Here is a 6,000-nt window from a genome sequence, read left to right on the forward strand (position 1 = left end):
ATTAAGCATCGTATTCAATATTTGATTAAGTAATTACCTCGTACCAATCAATACTAGCCTATTAGATAGTATACACTAAATCTATGTTGATAATTCTTTTCCTATTATCTACCTCCTTGTTCCGGCAAGTAGCATTAAGATGAGTTCTAACGTTGGCCATCCGTTAAAAAGACTTCTGAATGAAAGAATTATCAATACATGAAAGACACTATTCTAGAATTGTTATTTTAGTTAGGTTTTACCACATTATTCGCATATGGTTCCCAAAACCCTAGTTATGGAGTTTAGTTACCACAGTCATAATTACAATATTCTAATATGTAATATAAGAATTCACGCACTTACTTCAATGAGAAAGAATAAAATCAAGAAATTTACTTGATTAATCGACAAAATCACCAACATTCAAAAAGTCTAATCCACAAAAAAACTCTAATAACCAAGAGTCTAACAAAGAGTCTAAAAATAATTAAGAGTCTAACCCCAAAAAAGAGGTTTTTCAAACTATTTTTTAAAAAAACTAATTAAATGAGGACTCTTTTTGCTGGAAATTTGTCAAAATGCAGCTGGGGCGACGGACCTCGCGATGGATTGTCGTGGTCACGACGGGCAGTCATGGAATCCGTCGTCCCATACTTATGTAATTTCTTCTGCTGCTCTCTTCATTACCCTCGACGGCAGGTATGACGGATCGTCACAGGCTTAACGGTCCGTCGAGGGACTCTGTTCCAAAAGACTTGAACTCTTGGAATTTGGGTACTGGGACTACTTCTCTGATCTTCATGAAGAACCAGCAGGACGGGCCGTCATGGCTACGACGGTCTGTCATGCACTCCATAACCCCACACTTTGTCCAAATTCCCAATCTTCCTTCAGCAGCTGCACTACGATGCCACCTACGTACCGTCACGAGCACGATGAACCGTCACAAGCTCCGTAGGTGGTACTTTTCTATATTTCTTGCTCAAAAAACCTTTTCATTCATCTTTTAGACAGATTTCTTGGAAATAAAAAGAAACTTACATAAAAATTAGTACAAAAAGGCTTTTGGACACACTAAACTTAAGGAAAAAGTATTAAAAAAACCGTGAAACCACGATATATCAACACCCTCAAATTAAATTTGTTGTTTGTCGTCAAGCGACACACTATGACTCAATACAAAATAATTGTACAGTAGTATCCATGTTTTATCTTTCGTAATCATTTCTCTATCAATCCAGATAAGTCTCATCATGTTTATGCATGCTATCACTATTACGATAGAATTATGTGGAATCAGAACATGATACAGACTCACCATGCACTAACACCTATCCTCTTCAATTTCTCAACGAGGTGCTAATATTTTCGATATTGCAACTAGTGTCCTTACTTCAAAACAAAATCCTCATTTTCACACAATGATTTCAGTTTGAGTATAAGGATAACTTTGTAAGACTCACTCGCAGAACAAATTCACACTCATTCATACATATTGCCATAAGCTTGCCCTTATTTTCACTACTTTAAGTTTGCTATAGAACTCTTAGGATCACAATTGGACTTTCTTAGCTCGTAACATAGGCTCAGGGTCAGGTAGGGTATATTTAGGTACTTTAGTGAGTGTTTTCCCTCCTTGACATAATGGCTAAACATACCACTCTTTATCATTTTATTTCGCCCATTTTCTCATATTATATCACCTTGCTATTTTCCCTTATTTCTTCATTTGTGTAAGTGACTCTCTTCTTTTCTTTCTTATATTTCTTGTATTTTTTTTACTTTTATTTCAACTGATTCTTGAGTCACTTTAATTTTGTTATTTCTCTCTCTTTGTTCTTTCCACCCCACTTTCTAGAGCATTCCTCATAATAGCCACCCTCAACCCATAACTTTTCCATGAGTCGAATTACACAATACCCAAAGTTGGGTCACGGGCATAAAAAGGGTTGTTTAATACATAAGACACACTCAACTTATGCTTTTGGCATAAGCTGAGGTTCACATGTCCAAGGATGGACCATGGACAACACATTATTCTAAAAAAAGATCAGTTGGGGTGAAAAAGAAAGGTCTAGTTTAAGCTCAAATCATTTGGATCAAAGAAGGATTAATTTTCATTTGGTTTTGCTTTTATTTAGGCTAAAAATGGGCTATATTGAATAACGGTCTATAATCCTTTCCTAATTGTATATTACAACTTAGTTTTAGCAGGACTAATAAGGCAAGTTATAACTCAGTAAAAATAGTGGACTATTTGAAAATCTTCCTCAGACTAACTTGACATCTCATTACTCTACCAGATTATCAGACACCTAGTTCGAATTTTAGACTTAGGGTCATGCAGTGGTGTACCTCTATGTCATGCTTAGAGCCATCCATTTATAAATTACTATGCCAAGTCATGTATTATTTTAATTTTATTAGGATAACATTTAAGACATCATGCTTAAGAATTAAACTATGTACAAAAGATATAGACATGCCGGTTCAATAGAAAAAATAATCAATTTCTTGGGGAAAAAGAACACAGGCACGAAAACCCCAAAAGATGATAGTGAATTGGGATACTCAGACTTCACCCTAGCACACATTTTCCATTTACCCCACCCCCAACAAAAAGACATGCAATTGTCCCCAATGCATAAAAAAATTGAAACACAAGAGTGGTATGTAAAGCAAACCTGGGGTGCAAAGCGTCAACGATCAGCAAGCTGGTGGGTCCGGTTCCCCAGAACCCACTACCTCTGTAATATGAACATCCTCAGTAGAGTCCACAGAATCAACAACACTATCAGCAGTGCCTCCCGCTATCTCCACATTTCTGTAGCTAGCTGCCCCAACAGCTAACTCTACTGCCCTCATCTGAAGTGCCTCCACATCAGCAAGTGAGGCTTTCCTCGCAGCCTCAATCTCACGATAAACCTTCTACCATGCACGAGCCTCATCCTCCTCTCGACCCCCACGCCTCCTGGCATGCTCTCGATGAGGAGGTGGTGGAATCTCATAAGTGACGAATGCGGCTGCCATCACTGTGTCTTCAGTAGTCTCTGCAGAAGAGGGCCTCAAACTCAGGCACCCTAGCCTCCAAGATCATATCAATGTCTGCGCGAAGACTGTTGACCGCAGACTGAAGGGTCGACACATCCAACTGAGGGGCTGGCCGGGCTAGCACCCGCAACTCAAAAACGTCCAAGTGCTGATGAACCTCAGCGATCTTCTGCTCTCTTGGCTGGACAATTCTCCGCTCCAAGCTCTCTTCTGCATCAGCAATTGACCTCTGCATCCAAGGTTGTATGTGATGCAGAAGTGTAGCCATATGTGCTTCTAATTTCTGGACCGTAGCAAGCGGGACCATAGCGTGGAAAGGGGCTGAATGAGAGGAGCTCGGGGCAGTGCTACTACCTGGGAAAGACTCGATCGAGGTAGTGTCAGTTGAAGACTCATGTGTAGCCGTGTGGGCCTGTGCTACCGTATCAACCATATTGTCACCAAGTGGAGGCAACTCTGCATGGGGCCCTCTGCGTGGAGCTAACTCATTGGCCTCATCCCTGATGAGGCCGATAACAACAGTGCTCAGCGGGGTCTTGAGTTGATCAACGTTCCATATAGGCATACCTGCGGACCGGCATAGAGAAAATATCATGAACGAGAAAGGATAAGTAGTTCTAACCTTAAAAGGCCTCTCGTGAATGACCGCTTGTAGAAGCCATGCAATGTCCACTTCAAACACGGCTATCATCGCCTCCATCAGTACTGCACGATCCCATGTGACTATATTATCAGATGTTGTGGGGGAAAGGAAGTGGCAGACAATCAACCATAGAAACTTTGCCGTGAAGGTCAGGTTAGCCTTCTTGATGGCTCCCTTCGGCTTGGTCACCCAATAAGCACCCTCTCCATCAAAAAACAAGTGTAGGGCCATCCACCTCTTGGTGGTCTCTCTCAGCGATGGCTCACGAAGGAATTGTCCATCTTTGACAATTTGCCACCGATAGTCAAACTCGATGGTGTGAGGGGTCCGGTGGGCATCATCAGCCACGCTGTATAAATACCGGTGGATGGCAGGCAAGGAGATATACACCTGAGTAGACACGTAAGAGGCATAGAGCTCTTGGACCAATTCTTTACTATAACGGCCCACCGAACTCGCTTTCCACTCCAGTTGATGTCTTGTGAACAGATTGTGGATCTATGGCATAGTCGTGAGACTTCTCGTAAGGACCCGCTGCTCCATCGGTTAGGCTGGTCGACAACAGGGGCCGAGAGCACGAGTTGGTGAATCGGGTGTGGATTTTGAACTGTCAGCCTCATCAGACGAGGCAGACTATGCAGCGGTGGTGGGTAAAGGGACATCAGTAGATCTGGAGGCTTCCTCCGACAACAAACTCCTAAGGATCCAGACGCTCCTTCTTCATTAGTAGCTGACCCAGAAGGTGTGCTGGTCAGTGTGCGTCCTAATCAGTCTGGGAGGCAGTGACTACACCGGACGCCACCTTTTTGGGTGTGGCTCTGGCAGCATGTGTTGCTCGGGATGGGGTTGAAGTGCCTGGGGCACGTACTCGGGGTCAGGCTCATCATCAGAGCCAATGACCAGGCAGGCAGATGGGGCCACAGACTTTGATCACACGCGTGCGTAGACTCGATCTTGTTTTGGTGCCATAATAGATAGTACCTATAAAGAATCATTATTTGTACTAGTAGTAGAAAACAAGGCAAACAAAACGACATAAAATAAATAAAAGAGTTAACATGTAATGACATTTCTATAGTAACAGTGAAAGACGACAGACCAGGTGACGGCTCGTCGTAAATACGACGTACCGTCATAGGGTCTATCATGTCTTACTTTAACTATGTTTATGTGGAGAACCCTGTAAGAATGTCTCTGACAATTATAACAGTATATGCAGGATGGACCATTGTGATTATGATTGTCAGTCATCGATGTTTGTCGTGGGACACATAGAGAAAAAATATGGGGACCCTTAGGAGAGGGTCTCTGACCATCATGACGGTTATGCAGGACGTATCGTCGGGGGTACGAAAGTCTGTCGTTGATGTCTGTTGGAGGACACTTGGAAAAAGTGAGAGACCCTTAGGAATAGGGTCTCTGACCGTTATGACGGTATGTGCAGGATGGACCGTCATGGGATTTACGGTTCGTCGCATGTGTCCGTTAGAGGTCACTTAGAAAAGGTGTGAGATCCTTAGGAATGGGGTCTCTGACAACCAGAACGGTTGTGCAGGACGGACCGTCATGGAATTGATGGTCCGTCGCATGTGTCCGTTGGAGGACACTTAGAAAAGGTGAGAGACCCTTAGGAATGGGGTCTTTGACAACCAAAACGGTTGTGCAGGACGGACCGTGGCATGTGTCCGTTGGAGGACACTTAGAAAAAGTGAGAGACCCTAAGGAATGGGGTCTCTGACAACTAAAACGGTTGTGCAAGATGGACCGTCGTGGGAACAATAGTTCGTCGCATGTGACCATTGGTGGACACTTGGAGAGAATTGGACTGTTGGGTGTTAGGGATGTAGGGACGGACCCAATGACGGTCCATCGTGGGAACGATTGTCCGTCATCGGGGTATCGTTCTGTCATTCAGTGACAGAACTGGGGATGCCCCATTCGTCCCCTATGAACCAAATAGAATTGTTAGTGTTTTAACCTAATTTTGTCTAACCCAAATACCTAGTAAACTAGAAATGCTAAAGCACCTATTTCTAGAGTTTTAACACGACAATATTAATGATTCTCAACCTAGGTAAGACAGAATTTGTATTAAAAAATGAACCCATCAATAAGAACTAGGCTAGAACCAATTGATAAAAAAACTGCGAAGTACAAATGGGTAGAAATCATAGACAAATACCTGAGAATATGAGAAAAACAAGCGAGGAAGGTACTTGGTGGTCATGTGGAGAACAAAAGAGGCACACTCCGACTAGTAGATAGTGAATTTTAGGAATTGTGGAATTTGGGAAAACTGATGGTTGTAAGAGAGGGGGTTATGA

Source organism: Solanum lycopersicum, chromosome 7, assembly GCF_036512215.1.
Source record: "Solanum lycopersicum chromosome 7, SLM_r2.1".
NCBI classification, from domain to species: domain Eukaryota; kingdom Viridiplantae; phylum Streptophyta; class Magnoliopsida; order Solanales; family Solanaceae; genus Solanum; species Solanum lycopersicum.